At 45.6% G+C, this 24803-nt stretch overlaps 1 protein-coding gene and 1 long non-coding RNA gene across 6 annotated transcripts in view; one reads left to right on the plus strand and one right to left on the minus strand.

Annotated features, from left to right (window-relative positions):
- The window catches only part of Prickle2 (prickle planar cell polarity protein 2), a 345167-nt gene that overhangs the window by 21247 nt on the left and 299117 nt on the right, over positions 1-24803 (minus strand).
- On the plus strand, positions 13944-19064 carry LOC148006321 (uncharacterized). Its single transcript, XR_015686856.1, has 3 exons — positions 13944-17911; positions 18030-18311; positions 18361-19064. It is a non-coding gene; the product is annotated as an uncharacterized LOC148006321 (long non-coding RNA).

Genomic DNA, 24803 nt, shown 5'->3' on the forward strand with positions numbered 1-24803 from the left:
AGACTGTAGGAAGTCTCTCTAGCTCACCATGGTGGCAGCAGGCTGTATCCATACAGAAAACTCGATTTCTACCAGGCATTGATATACTAGCCTCCATGTTCCACTAGCTCAGTGTGGAATGGCATCAAAATCTGGGAACTGCTAACTTATTTTCTGTGGAACCACTGACAAACTCATGCATTGGTGGAGTGTTGTTTCCAGGGTTCCTTGTCCTTATTTTCTGGGTCCCCAGCTCTTACAGAATCTTTCTCAATTCCTAACTGCGGTCATCAGGGCTCCTGTTCCGGTTCCCAGGGCCCAGCAGATCTTGGCAGGTTGGAGGTTTGTGCAGCCACCTGCTCCTGTGGCATGAAGGGCTGGAACATCTGGGAGCACTTTCCTTTGTCGGCTCTGCCAAGGCGGCATGGCAGGAAGAAATGGTAGGAGCCCGCTGCGCACTCCTGATTTCACAGCTCACACTTTCTCCAGCCTGTCCCTGCCTCCCTCACCTGGGAGACACCATCTGACTGTCTTTGGCACACTCTGGAAGACTGCAATGAATTAACTGGCTTCCTCACAACCAGCTGGTCCCAAAGACAGGTGTGGGTTTGAGCCTGCCATCTGGGGAGCCACCAGAAAGGAACAGAACCAGTACATTACCAAGCTGTCCCTAGTCAGAACTGGATCAGACTGGAGGTCTCCTACCTTTTAATCCCTGGCGTGTTCATTCCTCTAACTTTCTAATAAAACAGTTGTCTGTCTCGATAAAGATAGTTTTGTATCAACCACACTCCTCATGCCTAGAGCAGCTGTTCAACATGAAAGGGAATCCATTTTTTTTTTTTTTGTGGGCTTTTTGTTTTTTGTTTTGCTTGAGAGAAAAATTGCAAGCATGAAGTCGGGTAAGTAGGGAGAGTCTGGGAGAAGTTAGCAGAGGGGGAGAATGTGATCAATTATATTATATGAAAAAATTAAATAAAAATAAAACATTTATGAAAAATATCCAATAAAAAAGATAGTCTTATAAGAACAGAGGTAGAGTTGGGCATGGTGGTGTACACGCCTTTAATCCCAGCACTCAGGAGGCAGAGGGAGGTGGATCTCTGAGTTCAAGGTCAGCCTGGGTTCCAGGACAGCCAGGGCTACACAGAAAATCCCTGTTTTGAAAAACCAGGAAACAAACAAAAAATAAAAAATAAAATAAAAAATGGAGGTGGAGCTTAGAAAGAAATACCTTTTGCAAATAAGTCGTGCTTATTTTAATCACATGAAGCCAGTTTTCGGCAGGACTTCTTGGGGGATTCTGACTGTATTGTCACAGTGTCTACTGCTAATTGAAAGGGTGTACAAGTTTCCAGTCAATTGAAGATTGTCTAAGAATGAGCTCTGGGCTCATAGCGACACCTCAGTGCTTTCCAGACATGGTTTATAAACAAGCAGACCACACTGAAGGTTTAGCTCAGGCAACGGCAGATACCAGGGGCCATGATGGAGAGTGGGAGGCCAAGGGCTTGGAGATCCATGTGGTTTCCTTAAAGATGTTAACCTAACCCTGACATTGCCAGGCTCTGTATGTACAGGTGTGGACAGGAGGCTTTGGGGTGACACTAACAGCATATTATATTGTAGGGGAAAGAATATAACCAAGACACCAGAACAATGCAAGCAGGATAGGGGACAACCCCAGAAAGGAAACAGCAGGATCCTAAGGTAGATGACAATATGCTGTATTAATCCTGACAGTGTGGGCCAAGAACTCCATGTTAGTGATAATTAGGGTGAAACCTGAGGAGACAGCCAAGCCAATGGTGAGGAAAGTGTTCCAAGGCAGAGGGAACAAGAACATTTTGTGACAGAGAATGTTTTCTGTGTTCTAAGAAGTGGAAGAAGGAAAAATGTACCTGGAAGATTCTGTGTGAGGAAGAGAGGCAAGATGAGGCTGAAGGCATAAACAGGAGTCCAAGGAAGTGGCCTTCGTGTGACTGCAGATGGCATTAATAAAGACCTCTGAGGGACAGCGTGGTGGAGGGCACTGACTTTGGATTTTACCTTTCAGTTCCCTGCCTCCTCAGTTAAGTATTGGGGGTAGGTGAGATGGCTCATCGGGTCAGGGCAAGGCCAACATGGTGGAAGGAGAGAACCAGGTCCCACAAGTCATCCTCTGACCTCCACACATGTGCTAAGGCATGGACACGCCATCAAACACATGTATGCGTACACATGCTCTCTCATAGACAGTAAAGAAAAACAGTACAGGTATGTTTTGTGAAATGGTTATAACTATAATCTAGGGGTAAAATCACCAATTGGTGAACGAAGAGAACTCCAAATACTGCGGGCCCATTAAGATCATATGCATGCTAAATCCTCTTACTCGCCTCGTATTGATTATTTGAGGGAATTCTTACAGGTGTTGTCATGTCACCACATGGGATTTTCTTTTTCAAGTGGGTAATGGTGAACTGGGAGAGCCAACTCATGGTCACGAAGCAATTACTCCTGAGGTTTCCACATCCCTGCCTGCCTGCCTCGCAGTACTGGGACCACGAAAGAGGATGTGGCCTGGACACCAGCATTCAGTAAGAGGATGGGTAGATGGCAAAGAGGTTGACATTTGCTAATACACCATTAACTCAGAAGCAGCAATGATGAAACCAATCCTTTGTAGGAATATACAGTTTCTTGTACAAATACAAACCATCATTCCCCGTGATATGGGGGACTCTCACAAATACAATAAAGTCAGTGGGGCCAGAGATAAAAGAATACACAGTATGGGTCCATTTCTGTAGAACTATTTGTAATGTTGAATGCATCTGTGCTGTTAGGTGTTGGGAAGGGGTACAGGTGTTGGGAAGGGGTACAGTGGGGTGAGCACAAGGCAACGTTTGGGAGCTGGGTTACTTTTAACCATGAACATGGCAGCATGACTACAATAATTCATTGAGTGTCAGTATGTCTGCTTGTATAATATCTATGATTATTAAATATCCCTCTACCCTCAAAAGGCAGGGACTTAACTATGACTATATGTAAACTAGAGAACTCTTCCCTCCGAACACATACTTTTCTTTCTTTTCTTTTCTTTTTTTTATTAACTTGAGTATTTCTTATATACATTTCGAGTGTTATTCCCTTTTCCGGTTTCCGGGCAAACATCCCCCTCCCCCCTCCCCTTCCTTATGGGTATTCCCCTCCCAACCCTCCCCCCATTGCCGCCCTCCCCCGAACAGTCTAGTTCACTGGGGGTTCAGTCTTAGCAGGACCCAGGGCTTCCCCTTCCACTGGTGCTCTTACTAGGATATTCATTGCTACCTATGGGGTCAGAGTCCAGGGTCAGTCCATGTATAGTCTTTAGGTAGTGGCTTAGTCCCTGGAAGCTCTGGTTGCTTGGCATTGTTGTACATATGGGGTCTCAAGCCCCTTCAAGCTCTTCCAGTTCTTTCTCTGATTCCTTCAATGGGGGTTCTATTCTCAGTTCAGTGGTTTGCTGCTGGCATTCGCCTCTGTATTTGCTGTATTCTGGCTGTGTCTCTCAGGAGCGATCTACAGCCGGCTCCTGTCGGTCTGCACTTCTTTGCTTCATCCATCTTGTCTAATTGGATGGCTGTATATGTATGGGCCACATGTGGGGCAGGCTCTGAATGGGTGTTCCTTCAGTCTCTGTTTTAATCTTTGCCTCTCTCTTCCCTGCCAAGGGTATTCTTGTTCCCCTTTTAAAGAAGGCGTGAAACATTCACATTTTGATCATCTGTCTTGAGTTTCATTTGTTCTAGGCATCTAGGGTAATTCAAGCATTTGGGCTAATAGCCACTTATCAATGAGTGCATACCATGTATGTCTTTCTGTGATTGGGTTAGCTCACTCAGAATGATATTTTCCAGTTCCAACCATTTGCCTACGAATTTCATAAAGTCGTTGTTTTTGATAGCTGAGTAATATTCCATTGTGTAGATGTACCACATTTTCTGTATCCATTCCTCTGTTGAAGGGCATCTGGGTTCTTTCCAGTTTCTGGCTATTATAAATAAGGCTGCGATGAACATAGTGGAGCACGTGTCTTTTTTATATGTTGAGGCATCTTTTGGGTATATGCCCAAGAGAGGTATAGCTGGATCCTCAGGCAGTTCAATGTCCAATTTTCTGAGGAACCTCCAGACTGATTTCCAGAATGGTTGTACCAGTCTGCAATCCCACCAACAGTGGAGGAGTCGAACACATACTTTTCAATGGCATCTTTCTGTCATGTGACTCAAATTGGAAGCAATACACTTCTTGCAGTGCAGGGGATAAAAGCCAGGGTTTCATTAAAGCTAAGAACTTCACATCCACTCAACTACAGCCCCATTCTCCTTTTGCTCTAAGTTGGCATGTTCCAGGGCCTTCGCCATCAGTGGTCAGATTTATTATACTTGCCTGCTTACCCTATTGCCTTCCCCATAAGGCATATGCCTTTCTATCTAGAAAAGGAGGAGAGTTGTCTGGGTGAAAGTGGTTCACAGACTAAGAGACAGTGCACAATGTTCCCTTGTTGGCTTGGAATCTTTGCTATCACGACCCTACTTCTTCAGAGCTAGAGACTGACAGAGTGTCACTCATGACTGCATTTATGATGGAGCCACTTTTCTAGACTGGCTAAAAGGTGAACTCAGGGATATAACAGACACGCCTGGATGGCATATTCTAAGAGATTGGTAGATGGAAGGAAGGAGATGGGCCTGATTAAAAACAAAGTTCCGATGAGTTGGTGAATGGGATGCAGAAGGGAGGCAGGAACGGGAGAGTCGTGGCTCTGAGCTGTAAAATACACGCAGTAGAATATAAAAATAAAAGTTAGGCTTTTTCAGAGCTCATCCTTTCGAGAGCGCATGGCGGACTGCAGTGCGGGAGATGCCAGGAGTGGCACTTCCCCTCGGCAAAGTAGGAGCTGAACATAGAGAAAGATGAGCACGATACCCAAGGCCACGGTGAGGGTGGGGTCAGTGGTGGAGGCGGGGACTGAACTGATCTCCCGCTCTTCTAAGACAGCTCACTTAGAGCTTCAGCAGGCTTGCCAATCACCTGGGGACCTGCTTAAAAACACATGCAGGTCCACTAAGTCTAAGGTGGGATCCAATATTCTAAATTTCTAGCAATGTCCTAGAAGATGCTAATAGAGTTGTTGTTAGCCACATAGTTGGAGGTGCCACAGTGGGTTTTGCTTTTCCCTTTTTTTCTTTTTTCTTTCTTTCTTTTTTTTTTTCTTTTTTTCGGAGCTGGGGACCGAACCCAGAGCCTTGCGCTAGCTAGGCAAGCGCTCTACCACTGAGGTAAATGCCCAGCCCCGGGTTTTGCTTTTCAAGTAGTTTTACATTCATGTATGCATGCATATATGTATGTGTGTGCATAGATGTATGAATGCATGTGTGTATTAGAATGTGGAAGTCAGAGGACAACTTGCAAGAGCTGATCTCTCCTTCTACCATGTGTGTTCTAGAGATTAAACTCAGGTTGTCAGCAGTTTCCTTTGCCAGCTGAGCCATCCTGATAGTCCCATAGACTGTATTTGAAAATACAAGAGTATGAGTATGAGACCAAAGTCAAGTACCACTCCTAAGAAGCTGTGCGTTTTGGTGACCAACTGAGATGCTTTTTTCTGGGCATACGAAATCCCCAAGGTTCTGGTTAGGGATCCAGGGAACCATATGGGGGCGGGCTATAGAGCAGGGCTTTGCTCTGCGCTTTTCTTCTTCACATTGATGGCTATGGAGCTATCACCCACCTAGGCCCTACTTCTGCTGAGGTGAAGGAAGCTAGAACTGGTTCCCTAGAACAGCGTAAGGATGTCAAACTGGGTCACAGAAACATCTTCCCCGGCTCACGTTCTCCAGTTCCCAGCAGTGCTTGCGCCATTTCCTGGGCTCCCTCCATCGATTTGGCTTTGGTGAGGATCAACCACCACATGGACAGAATAAACAGCTACTCCCTGATAGGAAGTACAACCACGCAGAGTTCCCCGGGCTCTCAAATCTTTCTTCTCCCTCCTTGAAAACCTTCCCATGGAAGCAGCTTGTGAGTTAAGGAGTTTTTTGATGGCGTTCCCCTCTCAGGATTATGTTGAAAAGAGTTTCTGTGAGAGCAACAAACTTGTGACATTTTCACCGGACCTCTCAGACACAGGTGCACTATTTACTTTTCTTGTCTGTGACCAAAACACCTGACAAGGAGCAGTTTAAGGGGGAAAATGTTCATTTCGGTTCACAGTTCAAGGGAATACAGTCCGCCATGGAAGTGAAGACAAGGCAAACGAGAAGGAGGAGTGGGAAGAGGTGCAGGGGGGTGGCTGGCTGTACAGCAGCTGCAGTCTGAGCCGGGGGAGAAAATGGGAAGCAGGGCCCACCTAGAAAAACTCGTTATCTATTTTGTTAAATGGTTTTTTTTTTAATCACAAATTCTGTTTCTTAAATTGATATTCCCCTACAGGGTTGGTGAGGGTTTTGCCTGTCTCTGTCATGTGGCTTCCCTGCAGCCCCACCCAGTTAGTTGGCTGTATTCTAGCTTCCTTAGATCTTTGCATTGGGCAATTCCATGTGTTGTCTGTTTACTGTTTGCTAGGCTTCCCCGGGTGTGGGAAAGCACCTGGCTTGGAAAGCAGGTGGTCACTCTGCTGCCAAACACCCATGGATGAGTCCCCAAATAAATTGTTCCCCTGCCAAAACTGATTTTTTTTTTTAAATCAGAGCATCTCATGGTCTCTCCTCTCTGATAGCAAGGGATTTCTATTAGATGGTGTGTCTAGGCTGGGGGCCGTACCCTCCTTCGGCCCGTGTGGATTCCTACTGAAGGAGCTTTGTAAGGCACATGACCCCAGCAAAAGGCAGTTGGCAGAGTCTGTCTTCACAGGAAAGGTGAGTATGGTAGTCACCAGGGAGGGAAGACACAAAAACATTTAGGAGGTGTCTAGATAGCTGGGAGATGTTTGAGTAAGTTGTTTGTAAACGGAGGGGAGAAAGGATGAGAAAAGTTTATTGTTTTTCGTCAATTCAAACCCATCACTGCATCTCATGTGGGTGTAATACCTACCCTTTGCTCCTCCAGTGTGTAAATGTATAGTCCAATGGTTAGCGTCAGCAGCACAGGGGTGCAAATCATATGGGTTCCAGGGTCTGGTCCCAAATCTACAGTCAGGAGTGTCACTCAAGTATGTGTAGCTTCCATAAGTTCTCCAGTTGACTCCTATGCCCTTTAACCACTCGAACTACCACTTCCATATACTTTAGGTATGGAAAGATATCCAGGGTATCTGAACTAGGTTCTGTACTTGTGGGCAACCACAGGTTTCAGAGCTGGGAACAGTGCCTGTTAGGTCACTTGGCCTTTCTGGCACCAAGCAAGGTAGGACTGGCAAACCCAAGGGCTGCTGTCGGAGAGAGGATTTCCAGGACAATTTGTGCCACCTCTCCTGCCAGATCCTGGCTGGTGAGGACTGATGACTTAATTTCCCTGCTCCTGTAACTAAATGTGGTCCCTGCACCAACCTACCAAGAATGGACTCAGCGGAGTAGATGGCAAACCAGTTCCCTGGAAACCATTCAGATGGCTGGTGCCCGACTAGGGTTTTAGAGATCTGGCAGAGAGAGGAGTTGATCTGCCTCCAGCATGGGCTGTCTGAGCTCTTCTCTGCCGAGCACATAGAGTCTGAAAAGACTAGTCCACTATGCCAATGCAGCTCCTATCCTAAAGTAGGTTCCATGTAGCATCCAACTTTGAGCTCCTACTTCTTCAATGATGAGCAACTGATATGGTAGCTAGAAGGCTGGCTTGGTTACTATATTCATATGAACTTATAACACACACATGTCTTAGCTCAGCAGTCCCATTCCTAGGGATTTATAACAAGGACATATATTTGTTAGCATGCAAATACAAGTCAGAAGAATATTTCAACACAAACTGAGGCAGTAAAACCTAGGATGAGGTAGGATCTAAAAGTCCAGCAATATGGGATGGGTTCTTGTAGAGGACCTGGGTTCTCTTCTTAGCATCCACATGTTGTGGCTAACAACCTTCTATGACTCCAGGTCCAGGGGATCTGTTATTCTCTTCTGTAATTTTTGCATACAGCATGCACATTGTACAAAGACATACAGCAAACAAAACATTCATATCCATAAAGTAAAAATAAATAAAATTTAAAGAAAAGAGCTAGGGCAAATGAAATACCTAACAGCTTCAGATGTCTTAGAGCGAACAAAGATAAACAAAGTCTAGACTACTTAGAAGAAACCCACAGATTATAAAATGTTAAGAGCTTTTTATTGTTTCTAGCTATGTATCTGTCAGCAAATGCCTAGAAACAAGTGCCAACAGAATAGTAGGTCGGGGAGGGAGATTATGGGAACATTTCAATTTATAAAATATTTATTTATAAACAATATTTTTGTTATTAGGGAAAATAATAAAATTGTATGTGAAACAGTTGGAGGCCTATCTCTTTCACTTTGACCTATCTTCTAAGAGAACGGGAAGGTCTTTTTCTGGTGTTGACTTTGAATAGAGGACAAGCATATTTGTTTGGGACCAGGTCTGTCACTTCCAAGAGAGCTGTAAGCAAGGTTTGGCAGAAGTAAACACCCCTTCCTACTTATTCATTCTCTGAGTCTTGAGGGATGCTAGTTAGAGTTTTTATTTGTTTTAACTACTGTACATATCTGGATTCTTAGGGAGGTATGAGATGCCAGGTGGTTTCAGATCTTGTAGGGATCTCAACCATTCTAACTCCACCTGGACTTCAACCTTATCACTCTGAACTCTAATGTCTCTGCAACTAGTTTGCAGAGCCGTGTGAGGTCATTGCCATTGGTGAAACAGTGCTCGATGAAGTTTACTGTAGCTGCTAAGGCCTCCTCCTCCTTTTAGTCATGTGATCGTGGGCATATTCCTTAGCCTCTCTAAGCCCCTTCATGTCTCTGTAAAAGAGAGACTATTCATTTACCAAATCATTTATGAATGCCAAAAAGGGATAATTTCATTAAATGCCCACTGTGTGTCATTGCTTAAGCGGTTGGAATAGAAGAAGAAAACCAAAAGCCAAAAAAAACCCTCAAAACCCAAAAACAAAAAAACAAAACCAAAAACAAGCAAACAGACAAAACCCCAAACTAAACCAAAAGACCCTGTGTAATTCCTGTTCTTTTAGTTACCTTGTTATTATTATGACAAAACACAGATGAATTTAAGGGAGGAACAGTGTATTTTGCCTCACAGCTTCAGTAAGATACAGTCCATCATGGTGGGGAAGACATAGCAGCTGGCAAGGAAGGACATGGTGGCAGGGGCAGGAGGCTGGTATCCACACTCATGGAGCAAAGAGTGAACAGGATGTGGGCTGGCTACAAAGCTCTCTAGGAGGTCTCCGCCTCCTAAATGCTCACCAAAAGTTTCCACTTCTAACCTCATTTGAATTCAAGAGTAGTAGATACTGTTATTCTTTCTTTTTAAAAGAGCAATCCGAGTCTAAGCGGAGTGACCCAGGCTGAGCAACCAGGTTCATTCAAGTCTTGGGCTAAGGCAGAAGAAGGCTGCGGTAACTAGCTGCCTCCAAGGCATGATGGAACCAAATAGCCATCCTGGAGATGCTCATGCTCTTCCTGAGACCTCAGTGATCAGCCTGTGGTACCCTCTGTCACTACTCTCTCTGCTTGGTAAGCTCCTCTAGACCACCGCTCTGCACAATTTATTTTCTCTCATGGTCTTAGTTTATGATTTTAGCTCCCTAAATCAAACAGCCTCAGATGGGATAGGTTCTTGTAGAGGGTTCTCTTCTTAGCATCCACATGCTCCTCCTCTTCCTTCTTTTAAATTGAAACAGGCTCATCATATAGCCCAGGATAGCCTCAAACATAATCTTCCTGTTTCAGCCTCCCGAGAGCTAGGACAGCAAGTTGTGCCCTCATATTCCTCTCTTTCTAGTGGAGTTCCTCTTCAGGCAGTAGGCAGGGATTAAACTGGAAAGAGTATGGGGGTTGGGGGAGATGATTCTCGTGGCTTAGAGGATTATAAAAGTTTGTTTTTCTCCTTTTCACAGCAATAGGTCTGTTACCATAGGGAGAAGAGCTCACAGTCTGCTAACAGCGAGGTGGTGGAGGAAGAGAAAAGCAGCACTCAAGCTGTAGAAGGGGTTAGCCTGGACTAAGACCACCTATGATAGATTTAACAGGAGCATGAGCACACATTTGCCTGACGCACACCCATAATTGCTGCTGATGCAAAACAGACCTGGAACATCTGTGCTGGCAGAGACACTTCTGAAGGCAGGGTCTACCTGCTGCTGCTATGACAATGTCTAATGTCAGGATTCACAAAGCCAGACATGAATGACCAAGCTGTCCCCCATCACTATGTCAGCAAACCGTCCTGTGCTGTTTAAGTTCACTGAGAGGGCTGTATTTGGAGGTAGGGTTGACATACTTCAGACCCAAACATGTTTAGAGTGTCCTCCAAGACACCTTGTCCAGGATGTGCTGCCCCAGCCCTATGAGAAGGAAAAGGAGACACAGTTCAAGCAAAACAGTTCAAGAGTGAATATACCACAGGCTTGAAAGCCTTGTGTCCTTGAACACAGCTGGGAGGTAAATCGTTCCCAGGTACCTTTCCAAAGCAAAAGACTCAGCTACTGTTGATCCCACAGTATACAAATTCCACAGTGGTGGTAACAGAGCATCAGAAATCTCACCTAGGAGAAGACATTCTGCTCCCCCTGGTACTTTTGGTCCCTGGGGTATCTACACTCAGTTCTGTGACAGAGCAAATAATTGTCTTTTTCTTTTTATTATTTTTATTTACATTTTAAGTGGTATCCCCTTTCCTGGTTTTTCCTCCAGAAACCCCCATACCATCCCCCAACCCCTTGCGTCTATGAGGGAGCTCTTTCATCTACCCACATACTCCCTCCCACTTCCCCACCCTGACATTCCCCTACACTGGGGCATCAAGCCTTGACAGGACCAAGGGCTTCTCCTCCCATTGATGCTACCAAGGCCATCCTCTGCTAGATATTCGGATGGAGCCATAGTTCCGTCCCTATGTACTCTTGGGATGGTGGTTTAGTCCCTGGAAGCTCTGGGGTGTTTGGTTGGTTGATACTGTTGTTCTTCTTATGGGGGTTGCAAGCCCCTTCAGCTACTTCAGTCCTTTCTCTAACTCCTCTACTGGGGACCCCATTCTCAGTTCAGTGGTTGGCTGTGAGCATCTGCCTCTGTATCAGTAAGGCTCTGGCAGAGCCTCTCAGGAGACAGCTATATCAGGCTCCTGTCAGCATGCACTTATTGGCATCTGCAATATTGTCTGGGTTTGGTGTCTGTATATGGGATGGATCCCCCAGGTAGGGCAGTCTCTACTCCACACTTTGTCTCTGTATCTCCTCCTGTGGATATTTTTGTTCCCCTTTCTAAGAAGGTCTAAAGCATCTACACTTTGGTTTTCCTTCTTCTTGAGCTGCATGTGGTCTGTAGATGGTATCTTGGGTATTCTGAGCTTTTGGGGTAATATCCACTTATCAGTAAGTGCATACCATATGTGTTCTTTTGTGATTGGGTTACCTCGCTCAGGATGATATTTTCTAGTTCCATCCATTTGCCTAAGAATTTCATGAAGTCATTGTTTTAAATAGCTGAGTAGTGTAAATGTACCACAGTTTCTGTATCTGGTGGGATTGTAAGCTGGTACAACCACTCTGGAAATCAGTTTGGAGGTTCCTCAGAAAATTGGACATAGTACTAACTGAGGACCCAGCTATACCACTCCTGTGCATATATCCAAAAGATGCTCCAACATACAACAAAGACACATGCTCTACTATGTTCATAGCAGCCTTATTTGAAATAGGCAGAAGCTGGAAAGAAGCCAGATGCCCTTCAACAGAGGAATGGATACAGTAAATAACTGTCTTATAAGAAGCACTACCATCTTCCTGCTGCTTGCTGTTTTCATCCTATTTGATCTCAATAAACTCAGTCTTCAGAACCCAGAGAATGGCTACTGTGGGCCATTCTCCATCTGAAACAAGAGAGCCAGGGTGATGGGAAAGCCAGGGCTACTTTAAAAAGCCTACTGGGTATGTAGCAGAGGATGGCCTTGTCTGGCAGCTATGGGAGGAGAGGCCCTTGGTCAGCTGAAGGCTGGATGACCCAGTGTAGGGGAATGTTAGGGCAGTGAGGTGGGAGGGAGTGGGTGGGTGGGGGAGGGAGCACCCTCATAGAAGCAGGGGGAAGGGGATGGGATGGGAGGTTTCCACAGAAGAATCCAGGAAAGGAGATAGCATTTGAAATGTAAATAAAAAAAGAATCCAATTTAAAAAAAAAAAAGAAAAAAAGAAAAAAAGCCTACTTGGTATTATGACACCATATTACCTTTTCACAATATGACCTCCCCCAAAAGACAGTTTTGTGAGGAGAATATTATTATATAGCCCTTGATAGCCTGGAGCATGTCATGCAAACCAAACTGGCATTACACTCAGAGATCCACCTATCCCTGCCCCCTGAATGCTGGGATGAAAGGTATGCACTACCTCACCAGCCTGCGGCAGGGTACTGAACCTCATCTTCATTGACATTTGGGGCTGGACAATTCTTGTAGAACTGTTCTGTGTACATATACTGCTTGGCATTGCTACAAAAATTAACTGGGATAATTATACAGTAGGAGTTAACACAGTGTCCCACTTAGAAGGCTTGCCAGCTGTTAGCTCCACTTATGACAGTAGATCTTGGTTGACTTGGGGATTTACAGAAGCGACACTGTGGACAAGGGAGTGGGAGTGGAAGGAGTCAGAAACTCAGGATGGGGATGTGAGAATCACACACTAAGTCGTTAAAAAAAGAGAGACTCTAAAGATGGAGAAAGCAAGCCAAGTGCTGGCATGCTCTCACCACTGCTCTCTCTTCCTAATCATGGATACAATGTAGTCAGTGCCTTAAACACTTGCTGGTCTGACCTCTCCACTGTAACAGGCTATACCTTGAGCCAAAATAAAGACTTCTTCCCTTAAGTTGCTTTTGTCCGGGTATATATTTTTTTAATCATAGAAAGAAGAAACTAAGACAAGCAGAAGGATGCAGAACTTTAAAAGATGGATGAAAGCCTTGTAACTATGGCAACCCTATATACAGGGAAATGTCAACTATCTAATCTTTCTTCTTAAAGACAAATAGATAGGTCCAAAGCGCTTGCATCTGGCTGTCCATAGCCAATACTGGCTTGTTTGTGCAAGAGAAGAAGATAAATAGTGGGACTATGTGAATCACACTTCTGTTTAGCTTGCTTTTAAAGCTTACTGTTCATCTAAAGGGAAGCTTTTGCTCTGGTTCGATTTATAAATCAGTTGTTTGACTAAGGTGCTATCTGAGATAAAATGAGAATAAACTGTGTATGAAATCCAGATCTAACCAGAGCAGAAGGCAGTCCTAAAAAAGGTAAACTTTATCAATACAAATGCCCACAGGAGTTCATAGTTTTTTTTTTTTTTATTCTTATTTCCACTTTAAATAGCAACTTCTCCCTCACCCAGCATAAGTGCTATTTTTTATTACTGCTTCCGTATGGTCTTAAATATGCTTTCTCAGCCTTCCCTGCAAGTCCTCTGACTTTCCACTTTAATGCACCTGACTAAAGAAAACAGGAGCAGGGCAGTGCTGCCAGAGGAGCAGCGGGAGGCTAAGTTTGAACGGGCACTGAGGTGTGTTTTACAATTCTAAATAAAGCTATCGCTTCCAAGGTTCCCTCATCACCCTGGGCTCCTGTGAGCTCCTGGAACTAGGCAAGTGCTCTCTTGCCCAGGGACTTTGCCCACGCTACCTGTGACCACGCTCCCCTTTCCCGCCTCCCCTGCATTTCAGAACGCTTGCCTGACCACTCTCTGTGGAGCCCAGAACCTTGACATTTTCTTCTCTAATCTGGCTCATTTCTTTCTTTATACTTTGTTTCTCTATGTGCTTGCATATCCCTGTTAGATATCAAACCAATTCTCTACTGCCCCCTGTCCTGAGAGCCGCACTGGTGCTTCCCTTCCCTCTGGCTTCCAGGTAAGATTGATCCATGGGAGAGGATGAGAGAGGAAGACCAGAGGTCAAGGGCTTACTGGTCTGGCTTCTTCATACTAGGCTACAGGTACTTTTCTACTTGAGACTAGATTTGCAGTTCAGAGTCTACATCTAGCTTTCCATAATTACCTCGAGTGCAGCAGCTGTTTCCTGCTGGGGCCCTGACCCGAACAGGGAGTAGATCAGACTTATTCATTAGTGTGTAGTTGGCAACTAGCAGGGGGCTGACACATGGTAGGCACTCAATAAATATTTGTTGAATAAATGAAAATAGAACAATTCAACACCACAATTCCATAAGATACCTTTTCATTCTCTCTAATTTTTCTCCTTCCAAAAACATCTTGGACCAGATTTTGGTTTGGGAAACAGATAAAGCAGAGTTGTTAAGGCTGCTGTAGGTTAGTGAGCAGACCTGCCAGCAAGGCACACCAGAAAGCTGGTGCCTTAGAATAGGTTTGAGGAGGGAGGAAAGATGCTGTGTTGGGAGAATGTGGCATCTTAAGGCCATTTCTGCAAATGAGATACACGATATTAGGGTCTGGGTTGAGAGTAAATACTATCTACACATGAATGTTCCTGAGTGGCCCCTAAGCTTAGCCGGGAAGATAATGGGAGTGGGTGGGGTTGAGAGTCTTTGAGACCACAAAAGGGGTTGGAAATTCTTCCCCTGGAGTTCTAGGGTTCAGAAGACAGCTGGAATAATATATGTCCTCTCCCTTCATGGGCTTCATCTGATAGAGCCAGATGGAAGTGTGTCACACGGATCCCTAGCTACAAAATGACCCCTGCAACAATCGGGTTCAGAGGGCAGAAAAGATAGTGGAAGCCGTCTGCTTCTTGGGAAGTCCTAACTTCTGTGAAGAGAAAGAGCATCAGACTCAGTGAAGTCCTGTTGTTCTCAGGTGCTGAGTGGCTCAGAGATAACAGGAGCTGTATTACAGGGAGGGCAGCAGCAGCAGGACATGATGCTGTTGCCTCCCTACAGATGGTGCAGCTATTGAAACAGACCCATTGCCTAGGGCCATGATAGGTTCACTTCTATAGCTGAAAATGATCTCCAAGAAAAATGTCCATTGCTGTGATGTTTCCATTGTCTTCCTGGTGTCCTACCCTTAAGCCAGGCCAGTTTATCGTTCATAAACTGAAGTTAATTTCTCTAAGCTGTATCAAATGAGAATTCTCTTCAAAGTTAATACGGGTGGTAGTGATGGTGGTGGTGGTAAGGCAACCGGAGCTGTGAGGTGACAGCCATTCTTACTGGGAGGCCGGTGGGGTCATAGTTAGGCCTGGGTTCTGGCAGCCTCTTCTGACTCAGGCGAGCCAGGAAAGCAGATCCAGTGGAGAAGGGCTCATCTCTTGCACTAAAGAGAATTCCAAAACCTCCAAACAACAGGGCTGCCTGGTGAGAGAGTTCACACAGGTCTGGGCCACTGACATCTCCAGATGGCCAAACCTCACACACACTCACTAATTCTGGCATTTGCCTTCTAACTTTTCTATTATGGCGTTCCTAAGTTGCATTCAACTTCCTTCTCTTATTAAACATATTAAATCAAGGTAGCAGGAGGTGGGCCCCTGGGGTGACTAACACTAAAAGTAATAATAGTTCTTCCATACTGACATCAGCCAGGTGCCACCTGAGCAAGGAAAGGCTTCAGATGCATCACCTCATGCCTCCCAGTGGCCTCAGGTGGCAGAATTTACATTTGGCCAGCAAGCAGCAGTCTTGAGGGTATGGAGCACGGAGCTAGAGAGGAGATGGGAAGGAGATGCCATCTAAGCTCAAGCCAAGTGGAACAGACGAAGAAGGAAACGGGGCTCATGCCACTGGCCATCTGGGAGGCTCCTTCACACCACATCATGCCACCATCCTCTGAGTTGGTCCAGAATGACTTAGAGGAAGGATGGAGATTTTCAGTGTGGTTCCTTTATAGCTAGTCTAGTCTTTTTGTCTTGGCACTCCTCATGGTGCTAGGAAATGCTTTGGGGCAGCAGATGCGGGGTTGGCTGTTGTTCTGCGCACCATACGATGTCTGGAAGCCTTCGTTGCCTCTGTCTGTTAGAAGCCAGTAGCACCCAGTAGTGATACTCAGGGTATCAGCAAGCTTGCCCTCTCTCCAGCAGTCTCTGACCTCGGCCACCTTGTTCCTAGCAGGCCAGTGCCCATGGAAGATGGTGCATCTCTGGGAAAGAGAATTTACCCCTCCATCTGGTATGTAGTGTGGTCATTTGGTGTAGTGTAGTGTGGTGGTGATGTGTGTGCACATCAGGTATGCAGGTGTGCATGCACACATGTGAACATACGTGTGGAGGTAAGAGGACAATCTCAGGTGTTGCTCTTCAGGTGCCATCTTTTGAGACAAGACCTCTTACTGGCCTGGAGCTCAACAGATATACTATGTTAGATAGCCTGCGAGCCAAGGGCATCTCCCTGTCTGGGCCTCTCCAGCACTGGGATTATAAGCACACACAACCATGACTGACCTCCCATTTAACTATGGGTTTAGGGGTCTTGGCCAGTCCTTATGCTGTCAAGCACTTTACTAGCTAATATCTTCCCAAACTCCATCCCTCTATGAGCTAATCCCATACTAACTAGCTTACAACTCTTGTGAACCTCTCCTCTCAGGTACTTTGAGTTTTACTTTGATTCTAGAGCCAAAGAGGACCCTGTTACAAGATCAGAGTATGCTATCCACACTTCCTGTTGCATTTATTTGGTGATATCAAATGTTCCTGGCATGCTACCCCATATATTGTATTTAAGAAACATGTCATTCACATGTGATAGACAATGAATCTTTTCTTTACTCACCGAGATGCCATTTACTGCACCAAGAGTGATGTGAAGTTGAACGTATTGTTTTTATTGTGGTATGTGTGCCTGTGTTTATGAGTTTGTGTGTGCACGGACATCCATGTGAAGGCTGGAGGTCAGTGTCCAGTGTCTTCCCTCTAAGTTTAGATCCTACTTCTCACTGAATCTGGAGCTTACTGGTTGGTTAGACTGGCCAGTAATGTCCAGGCTCCTGTCTCCACTTTTCTACTGCTGGGATCACAGCTACATACCACCATACTCTGAAGTTCTGAGATATACTTTAATTTTTTTTATTCTTTTTGTTGTCAGTGGGATGCTAAGGATGGGCAAAGAGGGCACTGAGGCATAGATAAAAGTTCTAATTCCAGCTGAACTAGTAGGAGGTGCATTCACCTGGATGGTGAATGATGGTTTGGGTTTCTATAACCTGGTGGTCCTTAAACTCAGTGAGTTCTCTTGGACATATGCTAAGATATAGTTTCCCTACTGGATCCATGAGAGATCCTGTTTGTGAGTTTTAGATCATGCCCAGAGCTTGCATGACAGACAAGTATTCAGGTGAACATAACGCATGTGGATCTCTGGTTTCCTCTGAAGGATAGAGTAAATGATTGGTTATTTACATGGATTAAACACATTCTCCGAAGTGCTGAGGAAATGTTTAATCAGTGAAATGCTTCTCATGTAGGCATGAGGGTGTGAATTCAGATCCCTAGCACCACATAAGAGCCAAGTGTGGCAGTGTGCTTCTGGAACCTCAGTCCTAGGAAGAAGAAGAAGAGGAAGAGGAAGAGGAAGAGGAAGAGGAGGAGGAAGAGGAAGAGGAAGAGGAAGAGGAAGAGGAGGAAGAGGAATAAATAGTAGTTGTAGTGCTGGTGGTGGGTGGTTGCAGTGGTGAGTAGTTGTGGTGGGCGATTTGGGTGATGGATGTTGGTATTGGTGGTGGTGGTTGATTGTAGTAGTGAGTAGTTGTTGTGGGTGGGGATGGGTAGTTTGGGTGATAGGTGGTTGTGGTTGGTGATGGTGGTAGGTGGTAGGTGATGGTGGTAGGTGGTTGTGGTGGGTGATGGTGGTAGGTGGTGGGTGATGGTGGTAGGTGGTTGTGGTGGGTGATGGTGGTAGGTGGTTGTGGTGGGTGATGGTGGTAGGTGGTAGGTGATGGTGGTAGGTGGTAGGTGATGGTGGTAGGTGGTTGTGGTGGGTGATGGTGGTAGGTGGTGGGTGGTGATGGTGGTAGGTGGTTGTGGTGGGTGATGGTGGTAGGAGGTGGGTGGTGATGGTGGTAGGTGGTTGTGGTGGGTGATGGTGGTAGGTGGTAGGTGATGGTGGTAGGTGGTTGTGGTGGGTGATGGTGGTAGGTGGTTGTGGTGGGTGATGGTGGTAGGTGGTAGGTGATGGTGGTAGGTGGTTGTGGTGGGTGATGGTGGTAGGTGGTTGTGGTGGGTGATGGTGGTAGGAGGTGGGTGGTGATGGTGGTAGGAGGTGGGTGGTGATGGGGTAGGTGGTAGGTAGTGGAAGTGATGTAGCATCAGACAGAAGGCTCTCTGGAGCACATTAGTCAGCCAATCTCATTGAATGGATGAGCTCCAGGTTGAGTGAGCAACTTTTTCTCAAAACATGAGGTGGAGAGATGGAAGACACCCAATGTCAGTCCCCAGCACACACACACACACACACACATAAACACACACAGACACCCTCCACACACTCATAGGGAGAGAAGTATACTCCGCAAAGCTGGATCTAGGGTTGGATCACATCAGAAACTTTCTGTAAGATGGAGGCTTGGGACAGACCCACTGGAGGGTCTTGCACTAGGTCCAGAATGGGTGCAAGAGGTGCTGCAGGTGACCATGTGCTGGTCTATACCCCAAAGAGGCTTATAGATGTGCCTCCCTAACAGTTAGCAAACGCTGAAATACTGGACGAACTTCCCCAGACCCAGAGAATGTCAGCAAGACCGTGCATGGCATGCAGGAGCGGTCTGCTGAGCACTCTGGACTGGATTCCATCTCCCCTGCCTATTGCTGCTTTCCTCTCTCACTTGCTCTGTCCCCTATTCTCCTGTATACCAGGAAATGACCTGGAAAGGAGAGTCAGGAACAGATTGTCCATGGCTTTTATTTGGTTGTCACTGGCACTGCTTGCTCGAGTCCCCCCCCCCTCTGTGTGTGTGTGTGTGTGTGTGTGTGTGTGTGTGAGTGAGAGAGAGAGTGTGTGTATGTATGAGTGTGTGTGTGTGTGTGTGCACGCGCGCGCGTGTGTGTGTGTGTGTGAGTGAGAGAGAGAGAGAGTGTGTGTGTATGAGTGTGTGTGTGTGTGTGTGTGTGTGCGCACGCGCACGCGCGCGTGTGTGTGCATGTGTGTGTAGGGATGATTTTAGAGCCTAAAATGCCAATGAGATAACCCAGCTTCTTTGGGGACTGAAAAGAAGTTACCTCAGGGGAAAGCATGCTCTCAGACACGTCACATCAGCGAATCTGAGGTTGGACTCCATCCAATCCACCCTACTAAACATTCTGGAAGCCTATATTAAGATCTCTTTAGGATCATCTCCCTCAAACCAGTGCTTTTTTTCCCCCTCTAGAAAAAAAAAACCCAGTCATATAAAATATAGCATTTGATATTAAATTCAGATGGTGGGACTCCAAGGGGATAGGGCTAATTTAAAAGGACAGTCGCCGAGGGGAGGAACACAAATAATAGATTAGAAGCCATTGGTCTCACCTTTCCCTCTAAATACACAACCTAGTTTCCTTTTGAGAATCCTTGTGGTAGTGAGAATAAGAAATGTCTCCCACAGTATTTGAACACTTGATTACCAGTTAGTGGAACTACTTGGGGGAGGTTATGGAACCTTCGGAGGGAAGAATAATGTCATTGGGGTGGGCTTTGAGGGCTTAGCTTTGTCTCACTTCCTGTCTCCTCCAGCCCGCTTCCGGTATATTGATAAGAATGTGCTCACCCAGATCCTCACTTCTTTTTTTTTTTTTTTTTTTTTTTTTTTTTTTTTTTTCGGAGCTGGGGACCGAACCCAGGGCCTTGCGCTTCCTAGGCAAGCGCTCTACCACTGAGCTAAATCCCCAGCCCCACCAGATCCTCACTTCTGTTATGCTTTCTCTGACTGTTAGCACACTGTCTCATAGGATGAGCTCTATCCCTCTGGAAACGTAAGCCATGGTGCTTTGTCACACCAGCAGAAAAGGAAGTAGCATAACACCCCATCTCCTACAGTAATAAAGGGTTGACTTCACTACTTGGTCCTGGACTGGTCATGTGATTCATACCTTCTGCCCATGGAGATCAATAAGAATTGTTAAGTGATCCAAGTCAGGCCAATGAGATTTAATTCTGGACTTTGGGGCTGGACTACTGAAAAAAAGCAAGCTCTTACTGGATCCTAAGGTATAGGGCTGCTGACACCTACCGTCACCGTCTTATTACATAACTTAGCAACCTGGCTTGGGCTATGCACACATCCCTCTCCAAACAAAACACCTAGCAACTTGTTGGCAGCTCGGGTTCCCCACTTGCATAGAGCCTCATACCTGCTTCAAACAATGGGACTAAGTTACTTCCATAGCAAATGCCTTGATCACATCCCGTTTCTATTCAAACACAAGCTGGAACACAAACTGGGACCTATGGGCAAGGGACCCATCCAGTCTGATCAAGTTTGGGTGTATGACAAGGGCAATGGGGTCCTCAAGTCAAGGGTCTCCTAATTATCATTTTATGCTTAGGCATAGCCAGGCATGCATATGATTGAAATCAGATGCATTATGGGAAAGACATGAGGAGTGAGCAAAAATTACAAAATGCAATGCCTTGATCACATCTTGTTATTATTCAAACAGATCCTGGATCACAAACTGGGAACTATAGGGAAGGGACCCATCCGGTCTATGACTCAAATAGAGAACCATCCAAATTTTACCCCTAGAAACCGAATACCTCTATCTACTGAACCCCATAAAGGAAACCTCAAACAATAACCAGGTACCTTGAGTACCCTTCCCTCATGGGGCCCACTGTCAATCCTGACAACATAATTATTCATTTTCACAGAGATCTGCCTGCCTCTGCCTCTGTCTCTGCCTTTTGAGTGCTGGGATTATGCTACAACACCTGGCATATTTATTCCTTTCTAATCTGTACTGTGGCTCTGCTTTTGAATAATTACCTTGCTGTCTTATAAGCAGTGTGGACTTTCATTTCATTCTAGAGTAAGGGGTCAAGAACTTGAAAACATACAGTACAGACCACTGGTAATACTTACAAATGCCAGTACAATGGCAATCCTGAAGTGTTTCCCAAGTCTGTCCTGGGCTGACCCTGGGGCCAATGGATAGTACTCAAGTGGGTTCTAAGTTTTTAAATGTACAACTCTAAACACCATTTCCTAGGCTTGGGTCCTAGACTGAATAAAAAGGAGAAAGCAAACCTAACCCCAATATTCACCTGCTTCTGCTTCCTGACTATGGGCACAGTGTGCTCAGCCATCATGAGCAGGGCCTCAGGTATCACGAAGTCCAGCTGTCATGCTGTCCCTACTGTGCTGGACTATACTCTGGAACTGTGAGCCAAGATAAAGTCTTCCGCCTTTAAGTTGCTTTAGCCACAACAAGATGGAAAATTAATACAAAGAAAGGGCCAGACATTTCTTGAGCATGTCTGAGGTGTGGCCCCTCAAATGATGCCAACCAGTTAAGGAGGTTTTGCTTAACTATTTAAATACAGGAAGCAAGCTAGAGAACAGACAGCCCAGTTATACAGATCAGAGGAAATGTTCCACCTCAAGTGCACCGTGGAACCGTTTTCATTATGAGGATTAAAAAGCATTTCAGACATTCCTGGGAGAGTGAGCTATGCCAATGGTTGCTTCAGACTCTGAAACTGTTGTTTGCAACTTCTCCAGTTTGTCAGCAACACTGAGAAAAATCACTCTCCATGCCCCCAAATCCCCACCCTGACCCAATGGGATCATTGAACAACTGAGCTGCCTCTTTTCTGGGTGGGGAGATGAGCCTGTCCAAGGGTACAAATGACATAATGTGCTACGGATGCGACAAGAAGCCCTTCAGGTCTTGCTTTGGAGTCAGGCCAACCACATAAGCATTCTCTGCTGATGCTGGCACAAGTCAGCAGTTATGAAGTCACAAATCTCACCGGGTACTAGTGCTTCACAAGTCAATCTTCCTCTGGCTCTAGGACCCTTTCCCTGCGTCACTGCAAACCTTTGCCCATTTTTTTTTCTCCTAACACACTGCCCTGGTCTTCCTCTTATTTTGAACTTTACCCTGCTTATATCTGTAGTCTGGACTGGCTCCTAGGGCTTCCTCTGAGGCCATACTGGCCCTTTTCTAGTTACATGCTCATAAAACTGCTATGGCCATCTTGTCAAAGTGTGGATCAGATGATGGTACCTTGCTCCCTTCTTTGCATGCCATTTTAAGGGCTATCCAGGGCCCTTGAAAGGCTGTACCCTTAAATTTGCCCCAAGTGGCTCAGACCAATCCTTCTCTTGCCCTTCTTATCAGGCTTATGACTGTGCCCCACCCAGCCGCAACGTTTTCCTTTAGTGTATTCTTTCCATATCCTTCTACCACAGGGCCTTTGCACATGCTAACCACCACACTGCTCACAGCCCCTCCATTACTGTCTCTGTTTTTCAGCATGCCCTCCCTGATTGCCCACCCACATCAATATTCTTCCTCTGCGTACCTCTTCAGCCCCATGCTTACCACCTGTAACTTTACACTGCTCATTTGAATAGTTACTTTCCACATCACTAGATTTTGAATACAGGCAGAGAAGTTCCAGGATTACTTTAGCTTAGTAGCACATCCTTATCAGTTCGCACAGGCAGCTGTCCCTATGGATGCTAGCAGCCACTGATGTCCTTTGGACACTTGCAGGGTGCTGGGCGCTGTTCTAGATTCTTAAAGGAAATAATTCAATTCCCATGGCAATCCTGATGTTACAACTTAGAGTTGAGGACACTGGAGCAAGCCTAGCCTATGACTTCAGCAGACTGTTTATAGCCTGTGCTCTCTTTCAGCCAGCTGTAATTCACAGAGCAGGCACTCTGCCAAATGAATGAGAGGGTTGGTGAAGAAGTTCTATTTGCCCAACTCCATGCACCTGGATGGTCCTACTTGCCTGGGCCCTTGCTCCTCTAACCACCTCTTGCAAAAAGTGGCTACTCCTTCAGGACCATTCTCAGTCATATTCTTCTTCATCAGGATCCTTCAACGGGGACCATTCCATAGCCCATAGATGTCTGTGGTGATGACTTCTCCCATCCAACTCCCTCTCTGCCACACACATGGGCCCCATGTAGAATTTAGCCCTTGACTCCTAACTTGTAGCTATGACCTTATTCCATGATCTCATCTGTGATTCTTGCCTGGGCACCAATCCCCCGGACCATTTGTCCTGGTCTCCCTTGCCTATCATTGCTGACCCCTCTACCTTGGCTTTATTGCATGCTTGTGCTCTTACACTTCATTACCAGAGTCAGACATACACACACATGCACGCACACACACACATACACACATTCCCCCCCACCCCCAACACACACAGGCTACAGCAGGGAAGGGAGGCCTTGCTCCTTCAGATAAAAATCACTGTGCAAACTCTCTGGCTGTGATCATGGTCCTTCTTGTGAGGACATGGATCAGGGCAGCCTGGCACACCTGGGTTCAAGTCTTTGCCACTCGTTAGAACTTAGAAGAAAGAAATGGAAACTTCTATTCGTCTATGCCTTGAGTGTCAGCAATTGACAACTTCTATGAACACTGGTGTCTCATCTGTGAAATGGCTGTGATACGTGTCTTATTTTTGAGGGCTGTAAGCTTTCAGAAATATGATGCATGTAAAGGTGTCAGTGGTCAGTGGTCTGCTTCAACCACCATTATCATTTGTGAGCAGCTTCACATGCTATTTGGGCAGAGCAGGGTTAAGGAGCTTCCTGACACTCTCACACTGCTGTTTACACAGTGGTAGCTGTGCTTTCCTGAGTCAGCCAGTGGTAGCAGACAGCAGGGACTGTGTTTTCCATGGAGAAGGGCGTGCACACTCCCAGTTCTAAACAATCTGGGCAGTGCCAGGGCCCGGATCAGATGCTGGCAAGTGGCTGAGTTGAGCTTTTATAAAGATCTGTTCTAAAGAACAATGTTGTCCACAAAGGCTCATGCTGTCTGCCAGATTAAACACTGAGCTTACTCAATAGCATGAGTTACCATCCTCAGAAGGAAAAATAAATCCATTATCTTGAACCAAGCTTCAGAGGCATAACCAAAGGGGTTAGCGAATTATACCTGTAACTCAAGTCTATGACTCTAAGGCTTAAAAGTACATGGATGGTTTAGATCATTGTCTCCTCAAAAGACTACTAAATGTTCTGGCAGACTTCAAATGCATGAGTGAGGATCAGCGAAGAGAAGGCCATCTCTCTTCATCTTTCAAAGCCTTATCTTCAGTGTAGGACTATGTAGGGTAGGATGTAAAAGTCACTTATGCTGTGCTACAGGGAGGACCAGAAAGTATGCATGTAATAATAGCTATATATAGTTGTCCTACCCTCGCTGTCATGTCTGATAGTACCATGGAAAAAATCAAGGGCACAAAAATACATTCTTTAATTCCCTATTTTATATATTGCCTCTTGCTTCTTGGGGAAAGATGAGGTCACAGGGACATTTCTGCAAACAGCAAAGCCACACACTGGTGGGCACCAAGAAAGGAATGTGACTATGTCATCATGCAATGTGTTTTGGAGGAAAAGGAACAGTACAAACCATTACAGAGCTGAGGGTCATATGTGTTTCTTGAACTTAATTGCACCTATAATTTAATTTTCCCAAAATGCCACAAAGGAAGTATGAATGGTTATTAAATTCCAATTTCTGGGGGGG

This window comes from Rattus norvegicus, chromosome 4 (genome assembly GCF_021556685.1).
Source record: "Rattus norvegicus strain SHRSP/BbbUtx chromosome 4, alternate assembly SHRSP_T2T, whole genome shotgun sequence".
In the NCBI taxonomy this organism is placed as follows: domain Eukaryota; kingdom Metazoa; phylum Chordata; class Mammalia; order Rodentia; family Muridae; genus Rattus; species Rattus norvegicus.